The sequence below is a fragment of the Colobus angolensis genome, unplaced genomic scaffold, assembly GCF_000951035.1.
Source record: "Colobus angolensis palliatus isolate OR3802 unplaced genomic scaffold, Cang.pa_1.0 Scaffold4, whole genome shotgun sequence".
NCBI lineage: Eukaryota > Metazoa > Chordata > Mammalia > Primates > Cercopithecidae > Colobus > Colobus angolensis.
In genome coordinates, this window is record NW_012117376.1 from 5571469 (window position 1) to 5585098 (window position 13630).

Here is a 13630-nt window from a genome sequence, read left to right on the forward strand (position 1 = left end):
CGGACCCACTCTCCCGGTCAGGGCCGCGGGGGCAGGCCAGCCCCGGCCCATCCCTCGCCCGGCTGGAGGCTTGGGTCTGGGAGGGAGTAGCCCGCTGGTTGGGGGGGGAAGTCGTAGTGTTGGGGAGATCCGGAGAGAAGTTTCCTCTGCAGGTGTGTGAATGTGAGTGCGTGTCGCTGTGTGAGTCTGTGGGTGATTGTGTGTGCCGGTGAGTGTATGCCGTGTGTGCGTGTGCCACTGTGGGCGAGAGTGTGTGTGCATGTTAGTGGGTGTATGCAGCGTGAGTGTGGAGGGTGGTACTGTGTATGTATCTGTGGACATGTGAGTGAATGAGTGTGTGTTGTCCCCGTGTGGGTCTCTGTGAGTGTGTGAATGGATGTATGTGCCGGTGTGACTATCTCTGTGAGTGGGTCCCGGTATCTGCCCTGTGTGACTGTGTGTGTGTGCGCGAGTGTGTGCGCGTGCGTTGGCTGTGTGAGAGAGAGTGTATCTGAGCACGGTTCACTCTGAATCACCCACACCTGTGCTTTGTCCCCCCACCGTCCTCCCATTCCTGGTGGGATATGGGACAGGGAGATGAGACTTTTCCGAGGTCAGATCATCCCCCCTTCTCTGGGGACCCCTGACCCTTCATTCAGGCAAGAGCTATGTGGCACTCCCCACCTTGGTCTCTACCTTCACCTACCTCAGGGGGTGCCCTCTGGGATGTTGCTGGTCGTGTCGTTCCTGCATGCTGAGGTCCCTGGTGGGTGGGAGGGGGGATCTGGGGTGAACTGGAGTATGTGCGTGTGTGTGCTGCTTCTCCTTTTGGGGGCCTGGAAACTTGTGTCATCTCAATAATGCTTCACCGAGGGCCTTTTAGAGCTAGGAGATGAGGAGGCCAGGTGGAAGCGTCTGCCCTGTTAGTCATCAGAGCAGGTGGCGCTCTCCCAGACTTCCAAGTCCCAAGCCTTCAAGTTCTGGGTCATTGGTTCAGTCCACTGGCTCTGGGTGGGTCTGTACTAAGCTCTTTGAAGTAATAATAATAAAATAATGCCCTCATATTAGTTCAGGGCTTTTGAAAATGCTGCCCTCTGAACTCTTCTTATTTCCCCAACAGCCTGGGGAAGCAGGCAGGACAGGTATCACGTTAAGCCATATGAAATTGCCAGTATTCAACTGTTTTTATTTAACCTACAAAAACAGCAATTTCACATGGTTCAACCAAATATAATGCCGATTTACAGATGAGGATGTTGAGGCTTGAGAAATGAATTGCATTTCCCACAACCACACACTGCTAGTCAGTGGTACAGAAAGACTTCAGCCCAGGTCTTTCAGTCACCCAAAGCACTGGGCTGGGCCAAGGTTAGAGAGTGGTACTTCCTGGTGTGCTCTCTCTGACCCTGGGGGCACTGCCCTCCACCTCTGCGCAGCATTCCCTAAGTGCTGGGGCTACTTCTGCACCCAGCTGCCAATGCCTAAAAGAGAGGGGGGGGGAAAAGAGAGGAGGGAGGGGAGGGAGAGGCTTCGTGAGCTGGCAGTGAATCAGGGTCTAAAAAGGGAGCTGGGAGGGCTAGGGTGGCAGGTGTTTCTAAAAGGAACATGAACATAGGATGAACGGCCTCACATACAGCCCCCGCATCTCCCACCCGCCACTGCCCCACTGATCTGGCAGGCAGGGCCCACTGAATTTTGTGCCAGGGGGCTCACATCCAAGGAGTGAGCTTGTATGTAGCTGTTTCAGAATGATGGCCAGGAGAGGAACCTTAGAATTGACTTGGTTCAATGTCTTCATTACAAACTGGGGACTCTGAAGCCCTGAGAAGGGAGCAGATTTGCCCAAGGTCACACAACAAATTTGTGGGTTCCTAGGCTAATCTTAGACCAGGAACTTTGCAATCCTCCATGTTGCCTTCTATTCCTGAACTCTCCCCACCCCCATCAGAGCTGAGTACAGGGGATTTTTGGAAAAGAAATGAAGACTCAAAAAGCCTAAGGCTGTACAGCTTTCAACTTGGGACTCCTTGCCAAAGAGAGGGCGCTACAGATGTCGCTGGGGATGGGGATTCCTAGCCACACCCACCACCGAGGTAGGCCATGGGCTTGTCTTGTCTTGATTCCTGCTGGTGAGGGGCTGGAGCTGCTACAGGCCAGACTCCCAGACTTTCTCGTGTTAGTACCTGCTTTCAGCGGCTGCCTGACACCTAACATCATCTCTTCCAGCTGATGTTGGGGCTCGAGCTGGCTAAGCTCATTTTCCTTCATCCTCCCCAATTTCCAATGCATTTTGCCTCTAGCTGGATGGACTATTCCTTACCTTATTGAGTTCCTAATGAATAGAGAAACTTCTGGGGCTTGTCTGATTTAGGAAGGGTCTGTAGTTACCCCTAAACCCTTTCTAATGAAATCTTCCAGGAGTCTAGGGCAAATGATAAAGGGATTGCCCCCATATTACAGGTGGGGAGACTGAAATTCAGCAAGGGGCCCCATATTTGGTTGCTTTTTAGTTTTTTGGGGGTGAGGTGGTGAAGGGAGCAAATGATAATAAAAACTTTTGCCTAGAGGAGCTTCCAAAGACCCCTTCTGGTCTTACCATCCCCATGGTCAGGAAACCTTCCCAGATTCTGATTTCATTCCCACTTGGTAGAGTCAAAGCTTTGTCACTCAGTGGGGGTTGGAAGAACAGCTGTGTACCCTACACTATGCAAGCATTATGTCTTGATTTCCTCTTTATCCACCCCGCCCCTCCCCAGTCTGAAGGCTGCTGGCTCAGCGGGCCTCCTGCCGTCTGGGGAGTCTGGGTTTGAGCTGGGGTGAGGCAGTGGCACCATCGTTATGGTAACGAGCTGCCAGCTCATCGTTGCTAATAACTTGTCAGGCCCCTGGGCTCCATGTAGCATCTCTTCCTACCAGCCCTTCTTCCCATGTCACAGACAGAAAAAGTGAGGCTTTGAGGGAGGGGTCTGGGAATAAGGGAGTCTGGAGAAGTGGGTGGCCTTGTCCCTGGGACTGTAGCTGGAGAGCTGCGGGGAGGCTGCTTGGAAGCTGGTTTACACATATGGTTACATAGGCTTGCATATGATTGCGTGGGCTGTTAACATGTGAAAACACTCAGAACATGCTTGTATAAACTTATACATGGTAGCTGACATGTTCATGTGTTTTTACACAGCAGCCCACAGGCAAACATGCTTCCAAGATTCAGAACATGCTTGTGCCTGAATACTGTCTCTACCATCTGCACATAAGGCCCCCAAGAAATCTGGGTTTGTGGGGGTGTCCAGGTATGTGGGTGGGGATCTGATCTTTTTCTGATGCAGCTTCAAAGTGTCTTGTTAACAAAGGGACAGAATGGTCCCAGGGTTCCTTCTTCTTCCTTCCAGTCAAGAGCTCAGAGGGGAAGTGGGCTGGGGATGGTGTCAGGGGCCCAAGCTCCTAGCTCCCAAAGGTCCCTGCTTCTATGCCCTTTGAGCTCAGGTAGTCTCTGCCCCCCTCACTCTCTGTTCTTTCTCATCCTCTCCTCTTCCTGTGTGTAAATATTAAAGAGCTGAGCCTGCAGGGCTGATGTAGACATGGGAAGAGAATGCAATTAAAAAGGATTCCCTCGCCCCCATCTCGACACCCCCGCCCCGCAGTCCTTCGCTCCTGCTTCTTCCCCTCTCCCCTCCCCTCACTCAGTGCTTCCACATGTCTCTCCTCCCCCCAGTCCAGATGGGAGCTGGCTCCTTCAGAAAGGGGGCTCAGAACAGGGTTTGGGGAGCTACCTCTCTCTGCCTCCCCCCACCACATCTGTCTGCAGGGCTGGAAGCCCCCACGTGAGTATTTCTTTTATTTTTGGGGTGGTGATTAAGAAGGAAAGTGGCTTTTAGAACCAGCTGTGAGTGGCGTTGAGAGGCTCTGGGCTGAAGGAAGGTGGGTGGGGTCCTCTCTCAAGGCTCCCTCAGGGAAGCCCTATGTCTGGGTTTCTTTTCTCTCTTGGGACATAGAGGGAAGGTGGGGGGGATTGTCAGGTGCCCCCGGTGGATGGGAGCGACAGTGGGAGGGGCAGGGGAGAGGGGCTTCTATTCTAAAGAGGGTGTGTGGTGGGGTAAGCCTGTTCCTTCGTGGCAGCCTGGGTTTCTGACTACCGGGGGCCAGGAATGTCGCTGGGAACTGTCCCGGGTGCTGAATGGGACTCGGCGGGGTTTGCTCCCTCGGAGCTGTCCCGAGTGCTGAATGAGGCTTCGTTCGGTCCCGATGGTGGAAAGGCGGTGGGCAGTGGGAAGGGCTCATTAGAAAAATTCTCCCAGATGACCCACTTTCCAAGGGCAGAGTCCCTGGATGGAAATATGTATTTGGGGTTCTTCCTATGTTTTAGGTCTCACAGTTGTTAGTAGTATTTAGGAACCCTTCCTCCAAGGGGCCCCTCTCCTCTTTTGCTGTTTCAGTTCCCCCTCTCCCTTCCAAAACCATCCTACTGTTATTATCCGGGTAGAGTTGGAGAATGATTTTGTGCCTGTGAGATCTTATCTCCTGGGAACGTTTTTTAGCGCAACAAGCTCAGAGATATTGATACCAGCCTTTCACCTACTGGGGCCCAGAAATTCAGGCTCAAGGTGCTTCTGGATTAAGAGAACTTGGTTCTTTCTGGTTAGGTGTGGGGTGGTTACAGCTCAGGAGTTCAGGATCACTTGATTGACCGCTTGATATTCCCTTGCCCACCATACTTTGGGATTTGGGACAGGGGACACTGAAATATTCTGCAAGCCTGTCTTGTGTTCTGTCCATTTCCAAACCTAGCTCAGAGCAGCATTTGGGAGAGACTTTTTGTTGGGGAGGAAGATTTTTAAGCAAAAGATTCAAGGAGTGGGTGGGGTTGTTCAGTGCCATGGAGAAGAGAAGGAGGAGGCTACTGGAGACAGGGCAGTGGGAAAAGAGGAAGATCTGGGGGAGTAAAAAATATTCAAATGGAGGGATGAGGTCTGGATCTCAGTCTTTAGTTCTCTTGGATATCTTTCTCCTTATTACTTAGAGTTAGGGTCATTAGTATCTGTATTCTTATGCACTGTCTTTGTAACCATGAAGGGAATAGAGCAAGGAGTTATTTCTCAAGGTCCCTTCCCTTGTCATCCCAGGGGGATGAGAGCCAAATGTCAGGACATGCAGATGAGTCTGTAGGGGAACAACACGCAGGAAGGGTTGATGGTGGCTTCACCTCCCATCCCCAAGAGTACAATCAAATATTCAAATGGGATCCTCCCTGTGAGGAGAGGAAGGAGACAGTTTCCAGATAATACTGGGCAAAAATTGGGTGTGGCAGAGAGTTCAAGAAAAGGGAGAGGAATCTAGGGACCTCAAACTGAACCAGTTGATCCCTTCCCAGATGTGACCTGTAGTTCATAAGGAGCCCCTCACCCATCATGTTTTTGATGTAACTCATCAAGATGATTTCTGCCTTCTCTAGCTGCTTGGGAGGAGCTGAGTTTTCCTCTGCTGTGGGTGCTGGGAGGTGGTGGGTGTGGGTGTGGGTGCCTGTTTGGGGAGGGGAGGTGTTTGTGCTCCACTCAGCTCCCTTGGTTACATAACAGCTTTGATAAGACTTTACTTTGGAGCTGCTGCTCCTGCCTGAAGCAGTCACCCCTCCACCCCCACATGAAATGCTAGATGTCCACCCCCTTTTCCCTGGCCCCTTGGAGAGTCCTGCTCTTCCTGATCCACTGTTCCAGCAGCTGCTTCCCTGCCAGGAGGTGTCTGCAGCTTGCCTCTCTGCTCCCTTCCCAGCTTCTGTTTTTAAAATACTTGCTTCTTTTGTTATTTGAGCCCAGGTCACCCCCTTTACATTTTTAAGCCCCCTGGTCTACCCTCTCCCTTGGCAGGGCCCACAGGCTGGGAAGGGAGGGGTTCACTCATCATGAAGTTGCCCTCTAGGGAAGAAAAGGGGTGTCCTAGGAGGTTTTAGTGCCCACAGTTAATTTCCTTACTGTTTCTTCCTCTACCCCAATAACCGTTTTGGAGTTTGAGAGTGTTAGACTTTTACCCAGAGGTACTGGGAGGAAGGCCTTTGGCCTTGATATTTTCTCTTTCTTTTCTTTCATTCTTTCTTTTTCACACACAAAAAAATAAAAACACATTTGTATAAGAGTTAAGGGGTTGCGTATACGGGGGGATTGTCTCCTGGGTTTGAAGAGGTACACCTACTTTATTGTTACTCCTACCAAGGTTGTCTGAGGAAATATTCGTTTCTCTAGGCATGGGATAAGGGCATGACAGAGCCCTTTTTAAAAAAGTGATGTTTCTTTTCCCCCTGAGAGTGGGTGGGAATGGGATGTGTCCAGGAGTGGGTATATCTCGTTGATAACAGGAACAACTTTCCAAATAGAGAAGTGGGAGACTAGCAAGAGGAGAGAGCAAACGCAAACTTGTGATGTACTTGGAGAGAATACAAACTTTGTGGACAGGATAGAAGTCAGGGGAGGGGCTGGATATCTTTGCAAGATCTGGGACTCCATGGACATGCATGTGTATTTCTGCCTGTGAGTGGGTATATGACTGTGTATATGTACCTAAGTATGTGTGAGTATGCTGTGTATATGTGTATAAGCACATTTATTTGTATAAGTGTGAATGTGTGTATATATATGTATGACTCTATGTATGCATTCATGTATATATGTGAATGAGAAGGAAATTACTGAATTAAACCAGTGTGTGTGTGTGTGTGTGTGTGTGTGTGTGGTGTGCTTATCCAGTAATGCATATGTGTGAGTGTAAGCATGCATGTGAGCATGTATGTGGGGCATGCATATACATACCGTATCAACCACATACGAATATATGTACACAAGTTGAGCCAAACTTGTGAATAAATGTGAGAAAGAGAGAGAGAGACCAATTCTGACTGAGTGTTGGGCTACCCAAAAGTGTCTTCCCATTACCTTGAACTTGATCACCCTGCTACTTGTAGCTCTTCTCCAGAAAGTAGGCTCTCTGAAGTCTCTCAAATTCTCATGTCCTTGGCAGCCAACTCTTCTCCATCATATGAAAGGAGTTTACAGAGGGTAAACCTATAAGGCCTTGGGGATAGCTGAGTAAGAAATCCAGGCTTCAGGTTGTTCAGATGCTGTGGTGCTCAGGGCTGTCTGTGGGGAAAGAGGATGGGGACATAAATATTAACATTGCTACAGAGGTTTCAAAATCCAACAAGTTGGGTCTAGTGGATGAAAGGGATAGTGAGCAAGAGGGGAGCCCAAGTGCGTGCATAAGCCTCACACATACAAGACGTGGCAATACACGTGTACAGGTACATGAGCATATTACTTGTCTGTGCCATAATAGGGATATATCAACATAGGTGCACTTTTTAACATGTACATCCATTAACAAATCTACAGGAGTGTCTATACCAACATGGGGATTTGTCAGCATGCACATGCATGCTAACACATATACATGTGAACAGAATATACAGAAATATGTGGGCATATGCTAACATTTGTCTGATTACAACCCATGGCCATATATTTGTGCATCTCACCCATCCAGGTTAACAATAGCTTGCAAACATATCCTTCCCCATCACACGTGCCTCACCCAATGCATCCATTCATTCAACCAGTGGTTATTTTATGCCTCTAATGTGTCACATGCTGTATTGGGCACTAGGGATGGTCCCTGACCTCGGATAACTTGCAATCTTGGGAGGATAAAGGACCTGGAACCAAATAAGGAGAGTGTTAAGGAGGGTAGATACACTTAAGTGTTCATTAGAGGGAGTGGGGACCTAAAGAGAGGTAGGTTGGCTCTGGAGTCGGGAAGGGAAAGGTTTGGTAAAGGATCCATAGAAGGGGAGGCTTTTGAGTTGAGGCTTAAAAGTTGAACAGGTGCTTACCAGGTGAGCAACTGTGGGAACAGGTATTTCAGTGACAGGAAATATTCCAGATGGTCTTCCCACTTCCACCCTTGCCAGCCCCACCTCCAAAGACTCTTCCCCAAAAAGCAGCCAGAGTAAAATGAGGTCTTTCCTTTCCAGTTGCTTTCCGTCTCACTCAGAGTGAAGTCCAAAGTGTAGTGCATCCTGAGCAACATAAGTGCTATGTGTGCAAAGCCCCCTATTACGTCCTGGATCTCAGGGGCCACTCCTATGTGGGCTTCTTTTCTGTTCCATAAAAAGCACAGTTCCATGTGGAGGCAATCGCCCTTGCTTTTCCCCTCAGCCTGAAATGCTCTTCCTCCAGATATCTAGGCAACTCACTTCCTCATTATATTCAAGTCTTTGCTCAAAGGTCACATATTTGGAAAGACCTCCCCAATAGTCTATCTTAAATAGCCTATTGTCATTCTATCTCCTCACTCCATTATTATTATTATTATTATTATTTATCTCAGTACTTGCCACCACCATTATTTTATATATTTGCTTATCATCCCTCTTTTTCCACTAGAATATAAACTTCATGAACACTGGAGCTTCATCTTTTTTGTTCATTGCTGTATCTACAGTGTCCAGAAGAGTATTCAGCTTGGAGTAGGCACTCGATACATACTTGTTGAATAAAGAAATTTTACATAGCTAGCAGCCAGTGAGGAGAAAGGATCAAGGTGGAACAAGACGCAAGGCCAGGAGACCAGTTAGGAACCTGTTGTCATAGCTTTGGTGAGCAATTAGGATGAGAGTGGCCTGACATAGAACACCAGCAGTGGGGGTGGAGAAAAGGAGACACAATCTACAAACACATGCATGCACAAATATACATGCATGTGCTTGTACTTAAATCACATCTGCTGTTTTAGTAGGGGAAGGCTAAGGAGGAAAGTAAAAGTGTCTTTGTATGTATGTGTGGTATGTATGTTATGAACACCTCATGACAGGCTGGACACCCTCCAGCTAATGCCAACTGCAGTTCTCCCTTCCTTTGGATCTTGTCACCAATATCCCATGTATGTTAATTCCGGCCAGCCAGGCTGCAGAGGCCTGCCACGCAGGGGTCTCTGTGGTTCCACCCTGTCAGTGATGCAAGGCTCCTGCCGTAGGGAACAGGAGTCGGGAGCTGGGTCTTGAACAAAGGGAATAGTCTCAGGAGGTCAGAGCCACAGATAGAGACTTAGAGACACTTGGAGAGAGGCATGTGGACCGTGAGAGGTGTAGAGAGAAGGGGAATGGCTGCGCAGAGCTCAGAGATGGAAAGCTCAGGCATGGCCCAGACTTCCTGAAGCCAGATATGATAAGGGCGGGACAGCATCCTCAGGCAGCTTCTAATGCCTGGCCCCAACCTCTTCCCTTCTTCCCTCCTTCTCTTGCTCCACTCTTGGTCCTTTACCCTGGTGGTGTGGATGCCTTAGCCAAGTATGGACTTAGGAATGATTTGTCCCCAGGGTGGTGATGTGAATTCAGGTACACGGGGAGACCTAGAGGAAGGGATCCCCATTTCTAGAAGACATTTTGTGGCCTGGCAGTAGGGGAGGAATTTCTCTGTGTGTCTCAACTTTGGTTGTTTCCTTTCCTTTCCTTTTTTTTTTTTTCAGATGGAGTCTCGCTCTGTCACCCAGGCTGGAGTGCAGTGGCATGATCTCAGCTCACTGCAACCTCTGCCGCCTGGGTTCAAGTGATTCCCCTGCCTCAGCTTCCTGAGTAGCTGGGATTACAGGCATGTGCCACCACGCCCGACTAATTTTTGTATTTTTAGTAGAGACGGGTGTTTCACCATGTTGGCCAGGCAGGTCTCAAACTCCTGACCTCAAGTGATCCGCCCACCTCGGCCTCCCAAAGTGCTGGGATTACAGGCGTGAGTCACTGTGCCCGGCCTGGTTGTTTTCCTTTCTCCCAAGAGAGCATGGAGAATTGAGCTTGTGTGGCAAAATGAGCAACTGAGGTTAAACCTCAGGCAGGACCAATCAGCTGCTAGCATGAAGAGACTAAGACATAGTATGTGGGGAAAGCTGGGAGGATAGCTGCTAAGAAAAGGAGGAAGTGGGAGTTGGGGGTCTGCCCCAACCCATGCCACTCCAGGGACCTCTGGTGGAGGGGAGTGGTCAAGGCCTAAGATCCTCTTTGGCACTTCCTCCCCTGGACCTGCAAGCATGGGGCTGGGTTGCTTCATGACTGAGAGGCCAGTGGTAGAGCCCCTTCCAGGCTATAGGGGTGTAGGGGGGCCTCTTGCCTCTCTCTTCTCTCATCTGGGCTAGGGGCCAGGGTGCTGAAGCCGCTCCCCTCCCACCTGGGCTGTGAGCATGGGGGTTGGGCCGAAGCAGCCGCCAGAGCCGCCCACCTGCCCGCGGTGTCATGGCAACGACTCTGCCCACGTGGACGATGAGGAAAGGGAGGAGAAGAGAGGAGAGGAGGCTTCACAGCAGACACGGGGATGGGAGGGGTTCCTCAGGGTCCTGCGTGTGGAAGCCCCCACCCCTCTAGCTTGGCCCCGGCCCTAGCTCCTTTCACCCCAGATCCCCTGGGGCAGGGTGGGGCTGGTGTTCCAGCCCTGGCCTCGGAGTGTGCATGTCCTTGGATGTCCTGAGTAATGATGACCTTGGCTTCCTGCACTGTGGGGTCCTGGCCAGGGTCCTAGGGTATGTGGGTCTTTGGCATGTTCAGGCGTCTCCCTCTCTCCTTACCTCACAAGTCGGGGGTGGTGCCTGGGGCTGAGGGGATAAGAGCCCGACCTACTTCTCCATTTTCTCACTATTTTTCAAAAGGAAAATGACCCACTTTTCAGCCAATCGGACTGGGTCCTGTTCCCCGGCTGATTTCCTGAGCCCCCCTGCCCGGGCCTCTGCCCCATCCTCAGCCTATTAGCCACGTGCTGGACCCACTTCCTAAGGGCAGCAGGTGAATCTGTGTGGAGGGATCCTCCCCTGCCATCTGCACCAGGCTGAGTCTGTTCTCAGAGGGGCAGGGGTGGGCCAAGGCCTGGCTGAGACCACATCAGCTCTGCATTGAGCAGACCCCTTGTCTGCCTCCACCCTGGACCCTCTGAGGGTCCTGCTTGCCATCCCCATAGACCCCCGGGACACACCTCGAGGCGAAGCAGGAAGGGCTCCAGAAGGGTGGAAGTAGGATTCTGCCCCTCCTCTCTCCCTGTGTCAGTGGATGGTGGCAGGCCGTCTTCCCAAGCTGCTTCATTTCCATGTGGAAAGGGAGCCTGTGGCACTGGAGAACCATGCCTGCCTGTCTGTCTGTCTGTCTGTATGCCTGGCTGGCAGAGTTCCTCTGAGAGACCCCCCAGAGGGTTCTGCCTGTGCCTCATTTCCCAAGCCCCTCCTTTTCTCTAGGATATTGGTCTGGGCCTCCGAGCCCCCTCCCTCCCTCAGCTATATTGGCCTGGGCTGGCTTGGGGGGTGATTAGGGATTTAATTATTTAGTTTCTCCAGCTCAGTAGATTAATTCCATCCATCACAGGCAGGCTGAGCCTTCTTCCCCTCTCTGGACGGCCTGGCCAACCCCAGAGAGAAGGAGCATCATGGCTCACCTGGGCCTACTGGATCTGGGAACAATGGATAAAGTTCTTGTTTGAGGAGGATTTGGTGAGTGATCTTGAGCAGATGTGGGTGCCTAAGTGCTGTGAAATGGTCATGTATTTCTGTCATATGGGGATAAACATGTGGACACGTATTTAAGGTTTTGTATCTGTGCAGCTTCTATGCACACAAGTATCAAAGTCTATTGGATGGATAGGCATGGTGGCTCAAGCCTATAATCCCAGCACTTTGGGAGGCCAAGGCAGGAGGATCTCTTGAGCCCAGGAGTTCAAGACCAGCCATGGCAACATAGTGACACTGTCTCTACAAAAAAATAAAAAATTAGCCAGGCACGATGGTACATGCCTGTAGTCCCAGGTACTCGGGGGGCTGAGGCAGGAGGATTGCTTGAGCCTGGGAGGTCAAGGCTGCAGTGAGCCGTGATAGTGCCACTGCACTCCAGTCTGGGTGACAGAGCAAAATCCTATCTGGAAAAAAAAAAAAAGAAAAGAAAAGGAAAAAGGATCTATCAGATGGAAATGCACATGAGGTGTATGAACCCTCTTAGGAATAAGTTTGTGTGGATCTGTGCATATAGTGCGTGACAGTGACTATATAGATGAGGTCAGGTGCTGTGTAAGTTGTGTGTGGATGACTGTGTGGCTGTGTAATTTGCCTCTGGCTGAACACCTGTTAATTTGTGAATGAGCAGTCTTGGGGCCATGTATAGCTGTGTATGAGGAAACGATGACAGAGATGGAAGGTTTCCCGGGGCTGAGTAATGAGAAAGGGCACACTGGGGTCCACCTATTGGCCTCCTCAGACCAGTTTGGTCAGGGAGACATGCTACTTTAAAGGCGCTCTGAGGTTGAGCACAGTGGCTCACGCCTGTAATCCCAGCACTTTGGGAAGCTGAGGCTGGCAGATCATGAGGTCAGGGAGACCAAGACCATCCTGGCCAACATGGTGAAACCCTGTCTCTACTAAACTACAAAAAAGAATTAGCCAGGCGTGGTGGCACCAGCCTGTAGTCCCAGCTACTCAGGAAGCTGAGGCAGGGGAATTGCTTGAACCTGGGAGGCAGAGGTTGCAGTGAGCCAAGATCGCGCCAGTGCACTCCAGCCTGGTGACAGAGCGAGACTCTGTCTCTAAATAAATAAATAAATACGTAAATAAAATACAATTTAAATGGAAGTGTTCGTTCAGCCTGGGCCTTGGTCAGGCCTGGACCCAGACTGAGATTTAAATCCTTCTTCCACCATCTGTATGACCTTGGGAAATTTTCTTTACATTTATAAGCTTCAGTTTCCTCACCTATAAAATGGGAGTAATGACAATGTCTACTGCAAAGGATAGTTGTGAGGATTATACGAAGAAAAACATCTAAAGCACTTAACACTGGGTCTGGACAATTGTAGGTATTCAGGAGCCTAACCTTAGACTTCAGAGTTGAAAGGCACCAGAGGTTGTCTGGTCTGAAATGTATTCAATGTATTCAGTGCTTGAATGCACACTGTACCGTCCTGCAAAGTGGTCCTCTGCTTGCATGCCTCCCCAGACAGGACACTCCCAGCTCTTTAGGAAAGCCACATCACGCTGGAGCACTTCTATCTGCTGAGGAGCTCTGGTCCAGCTGCAGGGAGTCATTGCCTTCCTTTCCCCCCTGTTTCTCCCCATTTCGCTATGCCTCAGCTGTGGGACACTCCTTGATGGCTCGGTTGCTGACCCTGAACTCACTGAGCACCTACTGTATGCCATGTCTGTCCATGTAGCAACAGATCCCCTGAATCCTGGCCTTCAAGGAACTCACAGCTTACAAACAACTCTTTACCCTACTGTGGGGAAGGAATAGAGGTATGAGACCCAAGAGGAGCTGGCAACTGTGTCCTGGGATTGATGGGAGGGCACTTGTAGGGGAGGCCTCTTGGAAGAGAGTACACCTGCGTGGCACCAGAGGGTTTAAGGTTGGGAGGACAGGGGTTTTGCAGTCTGTGCTGCCTTTTCTCTCTGTGTGCTCTCATGCTGTGTCTCTCAGCTCCTGGCTGTCTTCTCTGAAACCCAGAGAGAGCAGAGGTATAGACATCCCTGAAGCTGGGGCAGGGTCAGGCAGGGTTTCAGGCAGAGCTGAGGGGTGGGAGCTGCCACGATGTGAACCTGGCAGTCAGCCAACCAGTCAGCCTTCGTGGTTGGCTTCCTGTGGTTGACTCTTCTGTGGGAA

At 50.5% G+C, this 13630-nt stretch overlaps 1 protein-coding gene across 1 annotated transcript in view; it reads left to right on the plus strand.

Moving 5' to 3' along the window:
- Positions 1–3311: 3311 nt before the first annotated feature.
- Positions 3312–13630, plus strand: part of DLGAP3 (discs, large (Drosophila) homolog-associated protein 3) — a 60624-nt gene continuing 50305 nt past the window's right edge. Inside the window, exons 1-2 of the mRNA XM_011955362.1 lie at positions 3312–3459; positions 3689–3797. The gene's annotated coding sequence lies outside the window, so the exon portion shown is untranslated. The remainder of the gene's footprint in view (positions 3460–3688; positions 3798–13630) is intronic.